This window comes from Callithrix jacchus, chromosome 7 (assembly GCF_049354715.1).
Source record: "Callithrix jacchus isolate 240 chromosome 7, calJac240_pri, whole genome shotgun sequence".
Taxonomy (NCBI): Eukaryota; Metazoa; Chordata; class Mammalia; order Primates; family Cebidae; genus Callithrix; species Callithrix jacchus.
In genome coordinates this window covers 7,458,447-7,479,779 of record NC_133508.1, presented here as the reverse complement: position 1 = coordinate 7,479,779, position 21,333 = coordinate 7,458,447, and the positions used below count along the sequence as shown (strand labels likewise).

The 21,333-nt window shown below is 43.0% G+C and overlaps 1 protein-coding gene and 1 pseudogene across 9 annotated transcripts in view; both read left to right on the top strand.

Moving 5' to 3' along the window:
• The window catches only part of PFKFB3 (6-phosphofructo-2-kinase/fructose-2,6-biphosphatase 3), a 254,674-nt gene that overhangs the window by 170,507 nt on the left and 62,834 nt on the right, over window positions 1–21,333 (top strand). For all 9 annotated transcript variants that reach the window (XR_013519477.1, XR_013519480.1, XR_013519474.1 and 6 more), the window contains 3 exons: window positions 9,627–9,746; window positions 10,554–10,673; window positions 11,476–11,595. The gene's annotated coding sequence lies outside the window, so the exon portion shown is untranslated. The remainder of the gene's footprint in view (window positions 1–9,626; window positions 9,747–10,553; window positions 10,674–11,475; window positions 11,596–21,333) is intronic.
• LOC144576864 (uncharacterized) lies at window positions 4,331–5,312 on the top strand (annotated as a pseudogene).

Genomic DNA, 21,333 nt, shown 5'->3' with positions numbered 1-21,333 from the left:
CATCTGTCCATCAATCCATTCATCTATCCATCCATCTTCCCATCTCTCCATCCATCCATCCATCTTCATCTATCCATCCTTCCATCTACTTATCCATCCATCCATCTATCCATCGATCCATCTTCATCTATCCATCCATCCACTTATCCATCCATCCATCCATCCATCCATTCGTCCATCTGTCCATCGATCCATTTGTCTATCCATCCATCTGTCCATCCATCCATGTATCTTTTTTTTTGAGACAGAGTTTCGCTCGTTACCCAGGCTGGAGTGCAATGGCGCGATCTCGGCTCACCACAACCTCCACCTCCTGGGTTCAGGCAATTCTCTTGCCTCAGCCTCCTGAGTAGCTGGGATTACAGGCACACGCCACCATGCCCAGCTAATTTTCTTTTGTATTTTTAGTAGAGACAGGGTTTCACCATGTTGACCAGGATGGTCTCGATCTCTTGACCTCGTGATCCACCTGCCTTGTCCTCCCAAAGTGCTGGGATTACAGGCTTGAGCCACCACACCTGGCCCCATGTATCTATTTTCTCTGTCTCTCAATCATCTATTTATTGGTTATTTCAGGCACTGCAGCTACACAATTTAAATCCATAATCTTCACAAGAACCCTGTGAGCCTTGTTATCTCCATTCCACAAATTAAGAAATGAGGCTACAGATATTGAAGTAATTTGCCTAAGGTCAAAGAGCTAAATGCAGGATAGGATTTGGAAGTGTCTACACGGTTCCAAAGAACCTGACGCACTGAACCGCTTTGCTAGGCTGGCTCGTCATGAGTTACATTTCCACATGACAGGAAAATAGAGAATTCATTGCAGCCAACACACACTGATTGCACGGACATAAAACAGATCTTATGAAAACATTTATTTGATGGACTTTCAGGTAAAAGACTTTGTGCACAACCTATCATGATATACTCTGGTCTCAAAAACTTGCTTTAAAAGCCCATAAAAAAAGGTGTGATGTTAAAAGTCATTGGGTCAGATGTTAAAAGTCATCTTATCTGCTTGCCTCCTCACTGGCTAAATGTCTCATCTCAAACAGCGGGTAGGAGGACATCATCAGAGTGGCAGATCCTAATGAAATGGCCAATAGAAATCGACCCTTGTTAGATTGTGCCTTTTTATAGCAATTCAAATATATTCACCTTTCAAATCATGTCTTTTCCAGGTATTATAACCACATCGGAGAAAGCCAGGTTAGCCCGTGTTTTAGAGGATGGTCCTTTTCTGGATAGCAGGCTATAAACTCGTCCTATGGCAGAGGTTAGCGTATATACTCTTGGCCCTTGAAAGGATGTGGTATTTTGGTGTTGACCTTCAAATCAACCCTGATGTTCCATAATACGTAGTTATTTTAAATTTTGCAGAGGTACAGATTCAAGGGCCATCTGAGATGAAATATTTGGCTAATGAGGAGGCGAGGGCATTAGCACCTGTAAAGCTCCTCAGGTGATGAAACGTTGTTAAAAGTACAGATAGCAATTTGGTAAGAGACAAAAACTTAATGAAATTTGCAAAGACAATTACCTTGTGGGATGGGGATATTTATAGGAATGGTGACTCGGTGGGCAGAGGCTGGCGGGGAAAGCCAGGAACCTGGAGAATCCTTAGGATCCGGTCATTTACAGCTCCCCCCAGGTCTGGGAAGACATTATTTCCCAGTTCCCAAGGGGCCATTCACTCTGATTTGGAAAAAAATCATTTAGGATGAGCATAAAAATGGTGAAACTTGTGTTCGCGCCAGCAGCACATACACTAAACAGTGACGAAACTTGCTCATCAACCTGACCCTTTAGGCATAGCTAAATATTACCACACACCATATTATACTGTCATAATTTCCCACCATTTTTTGTTCCTCAGAATAAGGCAACATATAAAGATTCTATATTATTGGTTTTGTTTGTGTGTGTGTGTGTTTTTTGAGACAGGATCTCACTGTCACCCAGGCTGGAATGTAGTGGTGCCATCATGGCTCGCTGCAGCCTTGACCTCCTGGGCTCAAGTGATCCTCACCTCAGCCTTCCAAGTAGCTGGGACTACAGGCATGCACCACAATGCCCAGCTAATTTTTAAGATTATTTTGTAGAGACAGGATCTTGCTATGTTGCCCCGGCTTGTTTCCAGCTCCTAGCCTCAAGTGATCCTCCCCCATCAGCCTCCCAAGGCACTGGCATGAGCCACTGTGCCAGCCTATGTTGTTTATTTTTGCTGCTTCTGTTGGGGAAGAATTTGGTGTTTTATCTGAGAGAGGTGACAGGAACCTTGGCCAGATGCCACCTCTAGAAAGTCAGTGTCCTTCTGTTGGTGCCTGCTTGCCTTGTAGCTGCCCATATTGGAGCAGAGTTGCTCATTTGCTTCTCTAGGCGCATCTTGTGTGGAATCTCAGGCCCCAGACAGCAGGCCTGCAAATTACACAGTCAGCTGCAAGGCAGCAGTGATCTATGGAAGAGATTCAAATCCAGAGAAAAAAAACGGGAGCCTCTAACTGCATCTGAAAATCAGCGAGAAAGAGCCGGAGTCCTGCGAAACAGTGCAGCGGGCCCTTCAGCATTGGCTCTTTCTGCTCAAACCTGTCACCACTCACACAGGAGTGGTCATTGAAACAAGGGATTTCTCCTCAGGTGAATGACAAAGAAACAGATTTGGATTTGCTCAGGCATCTGGAGAGGAAGGTGCCTTCCCCACTTTTATTTTTTGAGATGGAGTTTTGCTCTTGTTGCCCAGGTTGGAGTGCAATGGCGTGATCTTGGCCCACTGCAACCTCTGCCTCCAGGGTTCAAGTGACTCTCCTGCCTCATCCTCCTGAGTAGCTGGGATTACAGGGGCGTGCCACCATGCCCAGCTAATTTTCTGATTTTAGTAAAGACAGGGTTTCTCCATGTTGGTCAGGCTGGTCTCGAACTCCCGACCTCAGGTGATCCGCCTGCCTCGGCCTCCCAAAGTGCTGGGATTACAGGCATGAGCCACTGCGCCCGGCCAGAGGGTGCACCTTGACTTCGCCCTCCACTGTGCAGGAGGGGGGTGCCTGGAACATTGCCACCACAGCGAGAGTCTTCACCTACCACCCTCCAGCCCCGTCCCTTTCTGCCACCTCTGCAACTTTTCCAGTTAAATTTTAAAAAAGTAAAAGTGGGGACAAGAATGACCTGCCTGCCTGTGTTTGGCCCTTTTTCTGAGTTTTTGTGTTCTGTTTGAAATCAAACTTATGTTTTCTTCTGAAATGAATGACAGGGAGAGAAAGAAGCAAAAGCCACCCAGGCTTGAAAAGTGGTAGCTTCTTGCCGCCGGCTTCCTGCCGGCGCCAAGCCAGGGGGAGCTCCGCGTGTCCTCAGCTCACCCTTGCTGGGCCACGCTGCATGCAAACAAGAAGCTGTTTCAGTGTCTGCCCATCTGAGACGCTGACATGAAAAAGGAAGAAAGAAAGGAAAAAACCACCATCACCAGCAATAAAAAAAACCCCAAGACTGATGAATTCTCATAGATTGCAGCAAAGCAGGGGGCCTGGAGGAGACACATCCTGTTATGCTGTTTAGGTTGTCCCCCAAGCCGATAAGCTCCCTCGTGAATGGCACCAGTTGTGAGGGGTGACAAAGAATTCAAAACACTCACAGGACAATTTTCCGAACCCTGGGTCTCTCGGAATGCTCTTTTTTAGGCTAATTGGTTTTGATGGAAACTATGCCCGCTAGGCCTATTTTTAGGCCAGATTTGAAGTCAGTGCAGTTGCTATTTGATCTTGCACGAACTACGGAGATGTCACCAGCAGCTTTGCTAATTAAGAGCTGTGGCCTGGTGGGATGTTGACCTGAAGCCAGGGCTCCAGCACAACTATCTCTGTTGTGACTTGCGTCTGTTCTTTTGTTTTGTTTTGTTGAGATGGAGTCTTGCTCTGTTGCCCAGGCTGGAGTGCCGTGGCAGGATCTCAGCTCATGCAAACTCCGACTCCCAGGTTCAAGTGATTCTCCTGCCTCAGGCTTCCGAGTAGCTGGGATGACAGGTGCCCGCCTCCACACCCAGCTAATTTTTGTATTTTTAGTAGAGATGGGGTTTCACCATGTTGGCCAGGATGGTCTCGATCTCTTGACCTCATGATCTGCCTACCTTGGCCTCCCAAAGTGCTGGGATTATAGGCGTAAGCCACTGTGCCACAGCAGGGGTTGGCTTGGGCAATGAGAAAATGGCATTGCTTTTGTGCCCACTCTGACCCGGGCACAAAGTCACCACATTTACCAAACCTCAGTGCTCTGAGACAGCATAGGATTCCCTAGCAGGTTGTCCAGTCTTTTCCTGGAACCACTGTCCATTTACCTCCTTGAGTCGTCTGGGCAGTAAAAGGTGGCCTCCTGCCCAGTCACTGCAGTGTGATCTCCCTGCTGTGTCACGCGTGGCTTCTGCCCTCTTCCCTGGCACCTCTGCCACTCCAGGTTAGGCCTGTGCTGCTGCCCCTTCTATGCCCACCTGGAAAGCCCGAAAGCTTCTTGTGCCTTCTACTTCAGCTAGGGAGCTTCTTACCATGTCTCATAGCCAGCTTCTCCAGAGGGGACTCTCGGAGCTGACTGTACTTCCCTACCCCAGCCTCTTTGTCCTGGGATGGGGTCAAAATAGGAACAGTCACAGCTTCATGCTTTCAGGAAACCACTTTCTCTTCCATCTTCTTTGGCCTGCTCCGACAGCCAGACTTCTTAAAAATATTTTCCTACAGGCTCATGCAAATAGGGGATATGGCTGAGCATCTGTTTTCAAGTCCTAACACAGGTTATGAAAGCCCAGAATCATGCTGCCCGGGTAGCAGATTCGTTTAGCCAGAACACACCCAGAGGACCTACTCATGATGGTGTGGCTGAATTCCACATGCTCCTAACAATGTCCGGCCCTGACCTGACTCCCAGTACTGATTCCCAGGGAGGGCATAATGGAGAGCCCGTCTTTGGGGCGGAAGATGATTTGTGCACAAGAGTCAAATTCAGGTTGTGTGTTGTGGGTATAGAAATGGCAATGCCCAGTCGTCTGTTAGGTATATGGGTCTGCTGTACAGGAGAAAAATCAGAACAGAATTTCTATTTGGAGTATTTCTTTTAGAGGCTGGGGAACTGAAACCACAGGCAAGTAAGAATGTATAAGGAACCAGACAATCTTCATGAAACAGCTGCTCCAGATTGGTGTCAGGAGCTGGACAAGGGGATCCAAGAATGTCTTGTCATATGAGCCATTGTCATATAAACAAAAAGCCAGGGTGTTCTGGCCCTCATGGAGTTTTGATTCTAGCAGATATAGACATTAATCAAATAATCCCCAGAGCAAAGTATGATAAGTATAGAGAAAGGAAAAATATACAGAACTTTTAACAGCTAAGACCTGAGAAAGCTGACCAGTCTGCAAACAGGTTCAGCTTCCCTAGGGAAGTGACTTTGGAGCTGTGGTGATGGGTGACTCAGAGTTAACCAAGTTATGGGAGGAGGGAGGAGGAGATGGGGAAGACTTTTCGGGCAGAAGCCAGAGCATGTGCAAAGATCCAGTGGCAAGAAGCAGCCTGGTGCAGGGGAGGAACGGAGAGACATACAGGCTGGCTGGAGTGCAGAGAGGGAGACGGGCAGGGAGGTGGTTGGACAGGGAAGCAGGGATCAGATCATGAGGCCTTGGAGAAGCAGGAAGGCATCATGGTGACTAATGTCAGAGGCAGGGGAGGACAAGCAGGGACAGACAGGGACACAGAGCTGGGAAGATGCTAAAATGCAGCAGTTCGTGCTTGGAAAGATTGTGGCCTGGTTCTTCCATTGCCGTGATTGGTTGTTTCTCTCCCATATTGTTTTTCTAATTTGTTTTGACTAATGGAGAAGATCAGGAGCTCAAAAGATAGAGGTTGTTTACAGCACTCAGTTTGGCTGAGCTGCCGTAGGTTAATGGGTTTAGACTCTTTAAGGGGATTAGGCTTTTGCTCAGAGACCAGTGGAGTATTCTAACCAGCCTATCTTGTGAAGGTGGTACATTAAAAAGTAGGTTTGTGGCCGGGTGCGGTGGCTCAAGCCAGTAATCCCAGCACTTTGGGAGGCCGAGGTGGGTGGATCACGAGATCATGAGATCAAGACCATCCTGGTCAACATGGTGAAACCCCGTCTCTACTCAAAATACAAAAAATTAGCTGGGCATTGTAGTGCGTGCCTGTAATCCCAGCTACTCGGGAGGCTGAGGCAGGAGAATTGCCTGAACCCAGGAGGCGGAGGTTGCGGTGAGCCGAGATCGCGCCATTGCACTCCAGCCTGGGTAACAAGAGCAAAACTCCGTCTCAAAAAAAAAAGTAGGTTTGTCTGACTTACCAAATTAAAATGTGGTGCATCAAGTTAAATTTGAATTTCAGATAAATAACAGCTAATTTTAGATGTGTCAGATAAAGAATGAATATGTTTTTAGTACAATATGGGATAATGAATATTTTCAGATAAATAGATGCCCTGTATTCTGTGTGGCAAACATAACTAGAGAATCAATGTTAGTGATCAAACTGAGAAGACTTTTGAGAAATTATCAGCAGTGAATACAAATATACATTTCCATCCATCCATCCATCCATCCCTGTTGAGATCCAACTATGTGTCAGACACCTTTTGGGGTTTGAGGGTATTGTAATCAATAAGACAGACAAACTCCCTGCCCTCATAGTATTTACATTCCAGGAGAAAAATGTTCATCTTAGAGAGGTTGTAACAAACAAATCTTCAGAAATAACTGTTACATCCAAAATAGAGGAATGTAAAAATAAATCATAATATGATGGGCTAAGTCGCAGCCATTACAAAAATCCTGTTTTGAGGGCTATTAAATGTTATGGTGAATTGATTCCAATATAAAACCAAATAAAATAAAAGCTCTGCAAAACTATGCATCAGGTATCATGTAAATTTTATAAACCACAATTACAAGACCACCTCAATATCTAGAAAAATACACCAAAGGTGGCCGCATCTGAGGGCTAGAATTATTCATAACATTTTATTATTTACATTTTTATTTTCTTTTTCACACTTTCTATAAAGAATTATGAATGATTTTTATATTTAGAAAACCTTTTTTATTCTCTTCTTCTTTTTCTGAGACAGAGTCTTGCTCTGTCCCCCAGGCTGGAGTGCAGTGGCGCAATCTCAGCTCACTGCAACCTTCACTTCCCCTGTTCAAGCAATTCTCCTGCCTCAGCCTCCTGAGTAGCTAGGATTATAGGTGTGTGCCACCACGCCCAGCTACTTTTGTATTTTTAGTAGAGATGGGGTTTCCTCATGTTGGCCAGGCTGATCTCGAACTCTTGACCTTGTGATCCACCTGCCTCGTCTCCTAAAGTGCTAGGATTACAGAATGTGAGCCACCGTGCCTGGTTGAAAACCTTTTGATATTTGTAGACATGTATTACCTGTGGGCTCCACAGCAGCATGGAAAAGACTAAAGATTTGTGTCAGCTTTGACTTTGCCATTAATTATCAGGGCTAACGTACAGCAAGTCATGCCACTTACCTGGGCCTCACTTTCTTTGGATTTAATTATGGACTAACCTCTGATTTTCTGTGTAATTAAGAAACAAACTAAATTGAAAAAAAGTATGCCTTTGTCTTATAGAAGAGTCCAGAGACACCATCATTAGACTGTGTGTCTGTAAAACCCACATACCGTATTCTTTTGTTTTATCTAGCTGTTATATTGCCTATAACTTACTTTTAAATATTTTAGTATAGACAGGTGTGTGTGCACACACATGTGTGTGCGTTCTTAATCCTCTGTAAGGTTGTAGCTAAAATTTAAAGTACCTTAACTGGACACACATCTTTTAGGAGTGGTTGGTAGTATTTGAAGGACTACTATCAGGCTTGAGAGTTCTAGAGGGTTCCCTAATTAACCTAATAAATATAAGAAGTTATTCTGTGCTGGGATATTAAGGAGTGTTGAAGATACGTGAGTTGGGTAGAGCTATTTAAAGACACCCTGTCCCTGCATGAGTAGGGTTTAGGAATCTAGTAATCCTGGATTAGAAACTTAGTTTGGAGTGTGCCTAAACCAGGTATGCCAATCTGTCTCGTGTCCAAATACTAACAGAGGGTTCTAGCAACTTGATCCCATTAGCATGTCAGCTGAAGACTACTGCTAGAATGCTGTTAGGTTTGTTTTGAGTTAATATTTCATGGAAATTTCTGAGCCCTGGTACTGTATTTAAACTCACACAAATGGCTGTGTGCCTGTTTGTAATAAATATTTCTCTGTGTGGTAGAATTTGGTCTGGGGTTTGCTGTCTAGCTGTCTAAATCATGTATCTCTTAGTATCACAGTAATGGGTGAGGAGATACGTAGTTCTTCTCACCTTTAATTGTTGGATGTGTGAAGAACCTGGTAATTTTGAATGACTGAATGGATTGAGGTGAGTTGGCATATTAACAATAAACTTTATTTTACAGAAATATTTTACTTACTCGAACTTTTAAAATTGTTATAAAACTAAAAACATATAAATTATCTCCCCAAACCAACACAGATTCCTACTACTTAGATTTATTATGTTTCTATGACCTATCTTTGATTTTTAGAATAGAGCTCTGTTCCACAACCTCTCATTTTGGGGTTATAGGTGTGATAATTCATTAAAAATGAATGCTAGGTTTGAAAAGCATCACCTGAATGCTAAATATTCAATAGGCAGCCTAGTTCCGGCTCTCTGGAGAGAGTAAAGGGAGGTTTTGGCAAAAAGTCTTGGAAATAACCAGCTGATCTTACTGCCTTCATTTTGATGAGATGATTTGTGTTTATGCACATATTGAATTATGCTTAAATACATGGAAATTTTAAAACGCCAAAGGAAGGGGGAAAAATGCTACATAGCACACATTTTTAAGTGTTTTTGTTTTTTCTGCTAAACTCAAACCACTTGAAAGCTAGGAAGAGTCACTGCTGGAATTGACAATAGATGCTTATAGTCATTATGGGAGCTAAGCTCTATCATTGTATCCAGCCCGGGACCTCTACATAAGCTGGTTCCTACAAAGTTGGTGACGTGAAGCGAATGCTTGGGAGCTGGGACTGGGATTTAATTTCCCTTCGTCAGGGGCCAGCTCTGGGACCTCAGGTGAATGCAACCTCTCTGGGTAGCCAAGTCATCACCTACAGAATGCAGGGCCTGTTAAATGACTTCACCTGGTGCACAATAAGTGAAAAATCAGCCAACCCTCTCAGGGGACTTTGTAAGAACGCAGGTAACTTGGGGAGGTGATGTGGCAGAGTGGGCGGAGTGAGCATTTGGTAATAACGAGTGTGACCTTGGGCAAGTCATTTACTTTCTAAACCTTCGAACTCAGTAAAACTGAACTAAGAAAGAATGAATTACTTTGCAAGGTTGCTGTGAGCATTGTAAGTATGCAGTCAATTCACTCATTTATTTGGGATGATATTCTGAGCAGAGTAGACCTGTAGATGCATGAGACACGATTTCTATCCTCGAGGATTTTACAGTGGAAAATGTAAATAAGCAACCACAAAGCGTGGTAAGCCCTCCCCTAGTCAGCCTAGAAAAGAGTTTTAAGAGGAGGTGAAGCAGGAGCTGATTTTTTTGAGACCGAGTTTTGCTCTTGTTACCCAGGCTGCAGTGCAGTGGCGCGATCTCGGCTCCCCGCAACCTCCGCCTCCTGGGTTCAAGAGGAGCTGATTCTTCAGGGTTACGTGTCCGGTGGACAACAGGAAGGGAAGCGCAGGTGTGAAGGTATGTATGCATGCGTATTACAGAACTCCTCCGCAGTATTGTTGTTGTTGTCGGTGCTATTGTTCTTGCCTTTGAGGGCTTGTAACATCGTTGGGAAAATGTGATGGTAAACCTGGAAAATGCCACAGAAACAGCGACAACTCCAAGCTGTGCACTTGAGGGCTAGGGGCCTGTTGGAGAAATAATAACGAAACAACAGATAACGTTGTCTGAACATTTACTGTGTGTGGTGGAATATAATATCTTCAACAGATTTTTTGAGTGTTTTTATAGGTAGGCTGATTCCTCAGCCTGAACCTTATTTGCAATTAAGGCTACCCCGTGCAGCAGAGTTCAGAAGGCAGGAGTTAGATGCAGGTGAAATCGTAGTCCTAAAGAAAGGGGAGGTAAAAGAGAAAAGCTGGACTTTTTCTGTGCCTGGATATATTACAGTATCGGGAGTAGGACAGGATGAAGGCGGAGTGAGCATTTGGTAATAACCAGTGTGACCGTGGGCAAGTCATTTACTTTCTAAACCTTCGAACTCAGTAAAACTGAACTAAGAAAGAATGAATTACTTTGCAAGGTTGCTGTGAGCATTGTAAGTATACAGTCAATTCACTCATTTATTTGGGATGATATTGAGCAGAGTAGACCTGTAGATGCATGAGACACGATTTCTATCCTTGAGGATTTTACAGTGGAAAATGTAAATAAGCAACCACAAAGCGTGGTAAGCCCTCCCCTAGTCAGCCTAGAAAAGAGTTTTAAGAGGAGGTGAAGCAGGAGCTGATTTTTTTGAGACCGAGTTTTGCTCTTGTTACCCAGGCTGCAGTGCAGTGGCGCGATCTCGGCTCCCCGCAACCTCTGCCTCCTGGGTTCAAGAGGAGCTGATTCTTCAGGGTTACGTGTCCGGTGGACAACAGGAAGGGAAGCGCAGGTGTGAAGGTATGTATGCATGCGTATTACAGAACTCCTCCGCAGTATTGTTGTTGTCGGTGCTATTGTTCTTGCCTTTGAGGGCTTGTAACATCGTTGGGAAAATGTGATGATAAACCTGGAAAATGCCACAGAAACAGGAACTCCAAGCTGTGCACTTGAGGGCTAGGGGCCTGTTGGAGAAATAATAACGAAACAACAGATAACGTTGTCTGAACATTTACTGTGTGTGGTGGAATATAATATCTTCAACAGATTTTTTGAGTGTTTTTATAGGTAGGCTGATTCCTCAGCCTGAACCTTATTTGCAATTAAGGCTACCCCGTGCAGCAGAGTTGGGAAGGCAGGGAGTTAGATGCAGGTGAAATCTTAGTCCTAAAGAAAGGGGAGGTAAAAGAGAAAAGTTGGACTTTTTCTGTGCCTGGATATATTACAGTGTCAGGAGTAGGACAGGATGAAGGCGGAGTGAGCATTTGGTAATAACCAGTGTGACCGTGGGCAAGTCATTTACTTTCTAAACCTTCGAACTCAGTAAAACTGAACTAAGAAAGAATGAATTACTTTGCAAGGTTGCTGTGAGCATTGTAAGTATACAGTCAATTCACTCATTTATTTGGGATGATATTGAGCAGAGTAGACCTGTAGATGCATGAGACACGATTTCTATCTTTGAGGATTTTACAGTGGAAAATGTAAATAAGCAACCACAAAGTGTGGTAAGCCCTCCCCTAGTCAGCCTAGAAAAGAGTTTTAAGAGGAGGTGAAGCAGGAGCTGATTTTTTTGAGACCAAGTTTTGCTCTTGTTACCCAGGCTGCAGTGCAGTGGCGCGATCTCGGCTCCCCGCAACCTCTGCCTCCTGGGTTCAAGAGGAGCTGATTCTTCAAGGTTACGTGTCCGGTGGACAATAGGAAGGGAAGCGCAGGTGTGAAGGTATGTATGCATGCGTATTACAGAACTCCGCAGTATTGTTGTTGTTGTCGGTGCTATTGTTCTTGCCTTTGAGGGCTTGTAACATCGTTGGGAAAATGTGATGATAAACCTGGAAAATGCCACAGAAACAGGAACTCCAAGCTGTGCACTTGAGGGCTAGGGGCCTGTTGGAGAAATAATAACGAAACAACAGATAACGTTTTCTGAACATTTACTGTGTGTGGTGGAATATAATATCTTCAACAGATTTTTTGAGTGTTTTTATAGGTAGGCTGATTCCTCAGCCTGAACCTTATTTGCAATTAAGGCTACCCCATGCAGCAGAGTTGGGAAGGCAGGGAGTTAGATGCAGGTGAAATCTTAGTCCTAAAGAAAGGGGAGGTAAAAGAGAAAAGCTGGACTTCTTCTGTGCCTGGATATATTACAGTATCGGGAGTAGGACAGGATGAAGGCAGAGTGAGCAGGTAAGAGATATTTAATTCATTTATATTTAATGTGCTAATATTTACTTCTGCAATCTAATTTTATGCTCTTTAATTGTCCTGAAATTTCTATGTCTTTTTTGCTATTTTTAAGGGGAGGGACTCGTTTTTTTTCCTCATTCTACTTTTTTCTTTTCCAGTAGTTACAAAGTTACATATTTCTATTCACTTACTGTTCACACTAGAAATTATAACACTCACACTGAATATATCAAAGTCTAACAGTTAGTCAATGTCTTTGTCCTCTGGTGCACCAGATTATTATTTGTAATTCTTAGGATTTGTCAGACATCCTGAATCTGTAGGTTTCTATCATCATGACCAAAAATTCAGAGACAGTCTTTTTAAATGCCTTTGTGATATTTTCTCTCTTTCTCCTGTTGATCTGTTCAATTCTCTTTTCGAACTATGATTAAATTAATGCTTTATTTTCTTTATTCGACATGACACTTATTCTCTTTTACTTTTTTTTTTTTTTTTTTCCACCATCCAGTAATGGCTATAAGCAAACTTACTCTATTTCACATTTTTGTCCCCTTTAACTCTCTGGGTTATCTTCTGCGTCATTTCTTCAGATAAACACTCCAATTTATTTTCTCTTTTTAGCAGCTGTGTTCAAATTGCTATTAAACTTGTTTATTCACTTTGCTTTAAAATATTTCAGTTTTTTTTTTTCTAGAAATCTCTCCCCACAGGTTCATGTTGGTTTTGTGTCCTGCAACTTTACTGAATTTATTAATTAGTTCTAATAGTTTTTTGGTGGCGTTTCTAGGGTTTTCTATATATAAGCTCATGCTGATCGAAAATAGGGACAATTTAACTTCTTTTCCAAATTGCATGACTTTTATTTTTTTTCTCTTGCCTAATTGCTCTGGCCAGGACTTTCAATGCTATGTTAAACAGAACAGGGCTTGCTCCTGACTTTTTCTAAATCTTAGAGGAAAAGCTTTCAACTTTCCCCCGTTGGGTATGATGTTAGCTGTGGGGTTTTCATATATGGACTTGATTGTGTACGTTTCTTGTATAACTAGTTTGTTGAACATTTATATTATTACAGAATGTTGAATTTTGTCAATTTTTTGTGCATCTATTGAAGTGATTCATTTCACTGATTAGCTTATGTTGAACCATCCTTACACATATTCAATGAATCTCATTTGATCATAGTGAATGATTTTAATTTGCTGTTGAATTTGATTTTATTGAGAATTTTTATGTGTGTGTTCAGAGATATTGGCCTGTAGTTTTAAATATTTGGTAGTGTCTTTGGCTCTGGTATTGGGATAATGCTGCCCTTGTAAAATGAGTTTTGAAGTATTCCCTCCTCTTCAATTTTTGGAGGAGTTTGAGGAAAAATTGCTATCCTTCTTTAAAAGTTTGGCAGAATTCAGCAGTGAAGGCATAGGTCCTGGGTCTTTTTTCCTAAGTTATTCAATTTGTTAGTATATAATTGTTCATAATAGTCTCTTGTGATCTTTTGTGTTTCTTTTAGATCTGCTGTAATGTTTTCTTTTTTTTCTGATTTTGTTTTTTCTCTTTTTTTCTCAGTGTAAATGCTTGTTGGTTTGTGTTTATCTTCTGAAAAAGCCAGCTCATAGTTCATTGATCTTATTCCTGCTCTGATATTTGTTTCTGTTTTTGTTTTCTTAGTTTGAGGTGAGTTGTTTGTTTGAGATCTGTTTTGACAGAGACATTCATTGCTATAAATTTCTTAGAATTGCTTTTGTTGTATTACATAAGTTTTGGTATATTGTATTTCAATTTTCATTCGTCTCAAAAAAACTTAAAAATTTTTTTTTGTTGTTCCACTTGTTCTTCAGGAGCATGTTGTTTAATTTCCATGCGTTTGTGAATTTTCCAAAGTTCCTCCTGTTACTGATTTCTAGTTCTTTACCATTGTGGTCATAAGAGGTACTGGATATAATTTCAGTCTTCTTAAATTTGTTAAGACTTGTTTTGTGGCCTAACATAGAATCTATCCTGGAGAATGTTCCATGTGTAGTTGAGAAGAATGTGTATTATGTAGCCATTTAATGGAATGATTTCTATATGTCCGTTAGGTCCATTTAATATAGAGTATACTTTAAATTCAATATCTCTTCATTAATTTTCTTTCCATCGCTGACAGTGGGGTGCTGTCCTCTACTATTATTGCATTGAAATTCATCAAAATGAGTTTGTAAGTGTTTCCTTCTAGTCTTCTTTAAAGGTTTGGTAGAATTCAGCAGTGAAGCCAGTAGGTCCTGGGCCTGGCCCAGGGTGTAATCCTCATGCCTATAATCCTATCACTTTGAGAGGCTGAGGTGAGCAGATCACGAGGTCAAGTGATCGAGACCATCCTGGCCAACATGGTGAAACACCATCTCTACTAAAAATACAAAAATTATCCAGGCCTGGTGGCATGCACCTGTAGTCCCAGTTACTTGGGGGGCAGAGACAGAGGTTGCAGTGAGCTGAGATCATGCCACTGCACTCCAGCCTGGCAACAGAGCAAGACTTCGTCTCAAAAAAAAAAAAAAAAAAAAAAAAAAAGAAAGAAAAAGAAATTTATCTCCCTTCAGATTTATTAATACTTGCTTTATATATTATATTTCAGTGCTCTAGCGATGGGTATATATCTGTACAGCTGTTATATCCTGTGTCTGAACTGACTCCTTTATCAGTACATAATGACCTTCTTGATTTCTTTTTACAATTTTTGACTTAAGTTCTATTTTATCTGATATAGATATAGCTATTCCTTCTCTCCTTTGGGTTTCATTTGCATGGAATATCTTTTTCCACGAAATCACTTTCTGTGTGTGTGTCCTCACAGGTGAAGTAAGTCTCTTGTAGATAGCACATAATTGGTTTGTTTAAAAAAAGATTATTCAGCCACTCTATGGCTTTTTATTGGAGAATTTAATCCATTTATATTCAAGGTAATTATTGGTAGGTAAGAACTTACTACTTTTATTTTGTTAATTGTTTTCTAGTTGTTTTGTAAATCCTTTTTTTTTTTTTTTGCAATACTCCTTTGTATTTTTTTCTAGTGGTACGTTTTGATTTCTTTTTATTTTTTGCATATCTCCTATAGTTTTTTTGCAGTTACCATGAAGCTTACAAAAAACATCTTGAGGTATAAAAGTTTAAACAGATAATTTGATTGTAGAAAACAGAAAATGAAACTGTACACTTTTAGTCCACTCTTGCCCAATATTTTGAATTTTTGATATCATTTATTCAACTTAATTTAAATTTAAATTCAAAGTGATACTATCAGGAGAATATGTAGCAGCCAGTTAAAATTAATTCATCCATGTTAAAAGGATATTTGCTTGGAAGAAAGCTACAGACAAATTTTCTGCCAGTTGCATCTTATCCGTTACTGAAACAAACCAGAAATCTTCACACACTCCTCAAAAACATCCATCTTTTTTTTTTGACTGTCAGTTTTATTTGCAAAATGCCTGTCGTGTCTGTGTCCACGAATCCATTTTTTGCTGCCACTGTTTATTTCAAACGTTTTTCGTCCCTTACGTGGACTCTTGCAGAAAACGTCCACAGTCTATCCCTTCCTTTAATTCATGTGCTGTGCTTAATCACAGCTCGTGTCAGATCACAACCCCAAGGATACCTTCAATGGTTGCCCAGAGGATCAAGCCTAAGTGTCTTACTATGACTTTCAAGGCCTTGAGCAGTATGAGACCAATGTCCTTTGCTGACTTCTCTCCTCCTGGGAGGCCCTAATGACCTGATGTCCTGGTCACACTTGATATTGCACCAGTTCCTTCCTATTTCACGTACATTCATGCTTCTGTGACTTTGTTCAACCTGTTTCCTCCACCCAGATTATTGTTCTCATTCTCTGCGCCTGGTGGAAGTCCATTCATCCTTTAAGACCCAGCCAGGTGGAATGGAACTTGCACAGGCTCCCTTATCTGACATGGTAGGCACCAGCAATCAGCTGATTAATCAAAAGTCAGTCAGTTAAAGAAGGAGATAAAAAATTAAAGCCAACAGAGTAAAATGTTCTCACTTAAAACATAAGAAAGTTCATTGATTGACTCTTGGGTGGAAGACTTTTTGACTGTGGTCTTTGTGATTGAAGTTCTTCATTGACTTTCTTCATAGAGTGCAGCCAGAATGTTTATTTCCTTTTCCAGTTTAGGTTCCTTATAAAGGAGTGAGAATTTAAAGGTGCTTGAAAAGCAATCCGAATGCTGAGTTTTAGGCTTTTATGATTTCATCCTTCATCTTTGACAATGACCTCTAATGAAACAGCATTAAAAAATCAATTTTGCACACCCGTGGTAATGTACTTACTACCTGGAACTGCACACTTAAACATCGTTAAGATGGTGTCGTGGTCAGCTCTGGCTGCCATAGCAAAATAGCACAGACTGGGTGGCCTAAACAACAGACATTTATTTTCTCACGGTCCTGGAGGCTAGAAGTCACACGTCGAGGGGCAGGTCAAGTCAAATTCAGGCGAGGCCTCTTTTTGGCTTGCAGATAGTTCCTTCTCTCTGTGTTCTCACATGGCAGTGTGGAGTCCGGAGTGCTCTCAGATGTCACTTCTCATAAGGACACTAATCCAATTGGATCAGGGCCCCACCCTTAGGACCTCATTGAACCTTAATTACTTCCTTTACTTCCTTAGAGGTCCCAGCTTCAAATACAGCCAACCTGGGGGTTAGGCTTCTACACAGGGCTTTTGGAAGAACACAAACATTCAGTCCATAACAGATGACAAATTTTGTGTCATATGTATTTTACCACCATTTAAAAAAAAGCTGCCAGTTGCTTCCAAAATGAAAAATTATGTATCACTTTGCCTAATTGGGTTGTTTCAAAGCACTCAGCTTAGTTTTCATGGAAATAACTCTCTTTTGTGCCCATATTTCATTCATCGTGGAATGTTTTGCATAGGTTTGGGAAGCACTGTCATTGACTCTGGTAGGGATAGCACCCCAGTGTGCACCTCTGAAGATGAGCTGCTTGGCAATGAACTGCCAGCATGCTCTGGGCACGACTGAGTCTATTTTACAGAGGCCATGGAGAGCTGTTACTAACCTGTGAGTCCATGAAGTGGTGGCCACTTGACGGTTTCTGCTGAGATGCTTCCAATGCCCTCAGCACGTGCCTGATTCACAAATGTCTGCAGTCAGTGTTTGACTTTGCTTTGCAGTCTCACGTGCGTGCGCTTGACATCCTTAAGATACTGTGGCGTCTTGGAGGAAAGTCTAATTTTAAAGGTTGTGTTAGGTTTTGGCTGTATTGATGTTACACAAATACAGCCAAATGACTGACATCTCAGAGGCTTTTAATTTTGGTCATTTATTTCACACTCCTCCGTCAGCTGCTCATTACTTGGCTGCCCATGGAACCAGAACAAAGCCGAATGGGTGCTCTCCAGGGGTGCTGTTTTTAGGCCGCAGTGTGAGCTCAGCCAATGTCCTCCTTCAGCGATTGGAAGAAATTCCTCCCCTAGAGCCCATGCTGTTCTATCCTGAACAGCTTTGGGTGTTTGTTCTCTGATTCTAATCTCTGTTAGCTCTCTTCTGTTGACACATTCCTAACATGAAGACATTATATAGCCCTGACAGGGAGAGCAAACATTTTCCATTCCACGCTCTGAGGTTCAGTGACTTGGGCCCAAGAATCAAACCGATAAAAGGCAGATTAATAAGAGGAAAAAGTTTTAAATTATGCGTGCGTACACAGGAGCTGACCAAGAAAAACATGGCTCAATGAGGCGGCCAGCTGATTGAGGCTTATGTATCATCTTAGGACAAACACAGTAAAAAGGGATCTTCTGGGTGGGGAGGCAAGTTATGAGCAGGGGACGGGAGGAGACGGTGGTAAATAACTTGATCTTGTTATGCAGGTGAGACTCCTGTGGTAAGAGTTGTCTTGGAGAGTAGCTCTCTTCCTGGTGTGGGGACATCTTTACAAGTGGAAATTTCCATTACATATGTAAATTTCCTTTACAGAAGGGGACCTTTGTATACTCCAGTTTTAGGAAGTAAGGGGAGAGGTCAAGACCTTGTCTTGGAATTGATATGGCTGTTTTAGCTCAAAACAATCCGTCTACTTGTTAAAGTGAACTAAGTATGACCTGAGAAGGAGTCCATACTCTACACTTGAGTCCTTGTGGATGAACTGCACCCTAGCGTAATAGTCAGACAAAACTGAAAACCTAACTTAATAGCATGCACCTGTAACAATGGCTGAGCGTTGGCCAATCCCAGCGGCCATGCTTCATCCACTCATAGTTTGCTGAATGCTCAAACTGTGTTCGAATAAGGCAAATGCTGAGCTGTAACCAGTCTCCCTGTTTCTGCGCCTCACTTCTGAGTCCTGTGCATCCCTTTACGTCTTTTGCCTATAAATTTGTTTTGGCCACGAGGCACCCCTGCAGTCTCTGTGAATCTGCTGTGATTCTGGGGACCGCTCAATCCACGAATTGTTCATTCATTAATTGAACTCCTTTACATTTAATTCGTCTGAAGTTTTCCTTTTATCATGACAAGGAGGCCTAATTTCCCACGGCATTTCTGGTGCCCTTCTCCTTCTGCCTAAGGGGCAATGTGAGGCGCACAAGGCTGACTTCGTTCCTTCTCTCTCTAGTGCTGTCTCTGCCAATGCATCCTGTGCTGCTTATGTGTGTAGCATAGAGTGAGGGGCTGCTCGTTGGCCTCTGCAGTGATGCACTGAAAAAGGCACATCTCGGGCTGGGCGCGGTGGCTCACGCCTATAATCCCAGCACTTTGGGAGGCTGAGGCGGGTGGATCACAAGGTCAAGAGATCGAGACCATCCTGGTCTACATGGTGAAACCCCGTCTCTACTAAAAATACAAAAAAAATTGGCTGGGCACGGTGGCGCGTGCCTGTAATCCCAGCTACTCGGGAGGCTGAGGCAGGAGAATTGCTTGAACCCGGGAGGAGGAGGTTGCCGTGAGCCGAGATCACACCATTGCACTCCAGCCTGGGTAACAAGAGCGAAACTCCGTCTCGGGAAGAAAAAAAAAAAAAAGAAAGAAAAAGGCACGTCTCATAGAAAAACAAGAGTTAAATAAGAGAGAGAAGTAATTCTTTACCACCCCCCTACCACCTGTCTAAAATGAACACTTCCCTTTTCATACATGTGGCTAAATGCAAATGCCTTAGGAGAGGATACACACTGATTTAAATTCACTCTAAAATATAATATGTTTCAGATTTTCATTTTGATGAGTGTGTTAGTGCATTCTCATATTGCTATTAAAAAAAAAATCTGAGAGCAGGTAATTTATGAGAAAAGAAGTTTAATTGGCTCACGGTTCTGCAGGCTGTTTCCCGTATAGCCTGCTCCAGCACTGGCATCTGCCTGGCTTCTGGGGAGGCCCCGGGAAGCTACAGTCCTGGCAGAAGGAAAAAGAAGCAGGCACGTCACACGGAGAGAGCAGGAGCAGGAGAGAGGGTGAAGGTGCCACACACTTGTAACAACCAGGTCTTTTGAGAGCTCACTATCATGAGAACAGCACCAAGAGGGTGGTGCTTGAGTGTTCCCGAGAAATCCACCCTTGTGTTCCAGTCACCTGTCACCAGGCCCCACCTTCAGCATTGGGGGTTACATTTTGACATGAGATTTTGGCGGGGAGAACATCTAAACTATCTCAATCAGTAACTACGATCAGAGAATGACCTGTTAGGACACTCAAAGATGAAAAGCAGTGACTTGTTAGAAGTGGCACACTGGCCACTGAGTTCTTACTAAGTGCAGGCATGGGGCCGGGGTCCTGTAAGAGAAGGTGGGCTGTAAAGGAGAAGAGAAGGGTGCAGGATTGAGCAGCTGTGGCTCCTAAATTGCCATCATCATTTTCATGCCTATGGTAATCACCAACCCTGTTGAGTAAAAGCCATCTTGTCCAAGAGGTATATAGTCCAAGCAATACAAAGAACCCAAGACAGTGAGCCTTATGGTCTTCACTAATTTCAAGTGCTCCATTCCCCAACCCTACCCCACTTCTTCACGCCAGTTCCGTAAATAGTTATTGATCTCTTATTCAGCAGAAAAGCACATACCAGCTACTGTGGGTACAGAGAGCAGACAGCCCAGCATTCTTTCTCTATGGAGGACAAGTGACACACTTAAGCCCCAATCAGTTCATTAGGTGTTTATTATTGCAACCAAACTTTCACAACTCCCACTCCCTGATCCTGTCCATCGTCGAATTCCCCAAAAGTCATGTGGGTTTTGTTGTGGTACACCTGACATTGTTGTGTGGCACAGAAATGTCCCATTCACGTGGAGAAAGGCTATTCAACGCCGGGGGCAGTGGCTCAAGCCTGTAATCCCAGCACTTTGGGAGGCCGAGGCGGGTGGATCACAAGGTCAAGAGATCGAGACCATTCTGGTCATCATGGTGAAACCCCGTCTCTACTAAAAATACAAAAAATTAGCTGGGCATGGTGGCGCGTACCTGTAATCTCAGCTACTCAGGAGGCTGAGGCAGGAGAATTGCCTGAACCCAGGAGGTGGAGGTTGTGGTGAGCCGAGATTGCGCCATTGCACGCCAGCCTGGGTAACAAGAGCGAGACTCCGTCTCAAAAAAAAAAAAAAAAAAAGAGGCTATTCAAGGCAACACAATGGCCATGTGCGGCAAAAATCAGGTGTCTGGAAACATAGTAGGCCAGAATTAAGCTGTAGCTCTCTGCACAGTTTATGAGACACTTCTCAGAAGTGCAGCTGAAAATGGTGTGTGTGTGTTTTAAATCCCAAGGCCCTTGGGAATGGCACGTACACAAATGTCAGTGTTTGTGGGCATGAAAGGGAAGGAAACCAGACCTGGGGCGGGGGGAGAAGGCTGAACAGCTGCAGCTGGTATGCTCCTGCCTTGTCTTTTGATCCTTTCGATTCCTGTTTGGCTTTGGTTCCGTGTTTGGGGCGGTGACTAAGGTGGTCACAGCCCAAAGACTTAGGTCTTTGGGGGCTAAGGAAGATGCTGCTCACCATGCAGATGGCTTTGTCCGAAGTGCCACTGAAGAAGACAGGCTGGCATCGGTGCTTCTCTGCTTCCACTTAAACAGGAGAGGATTTGGTCAAACTTGGGACAAGGGGCTGTTTTGGACAAACGGTTTGTGGAAGGTGAGGCTGTGCATTCTAAGAAGGGGGGTGAGAAGTGAGAGACCTGGAATCTGGTCCTTGTAATCGGTCATCGTGCAGCGTGGACTTGACTGTCATGGAAATGGTCTGCACCTCGGTTTCCTTTTTGCCAGAAGCCCCTTCCCT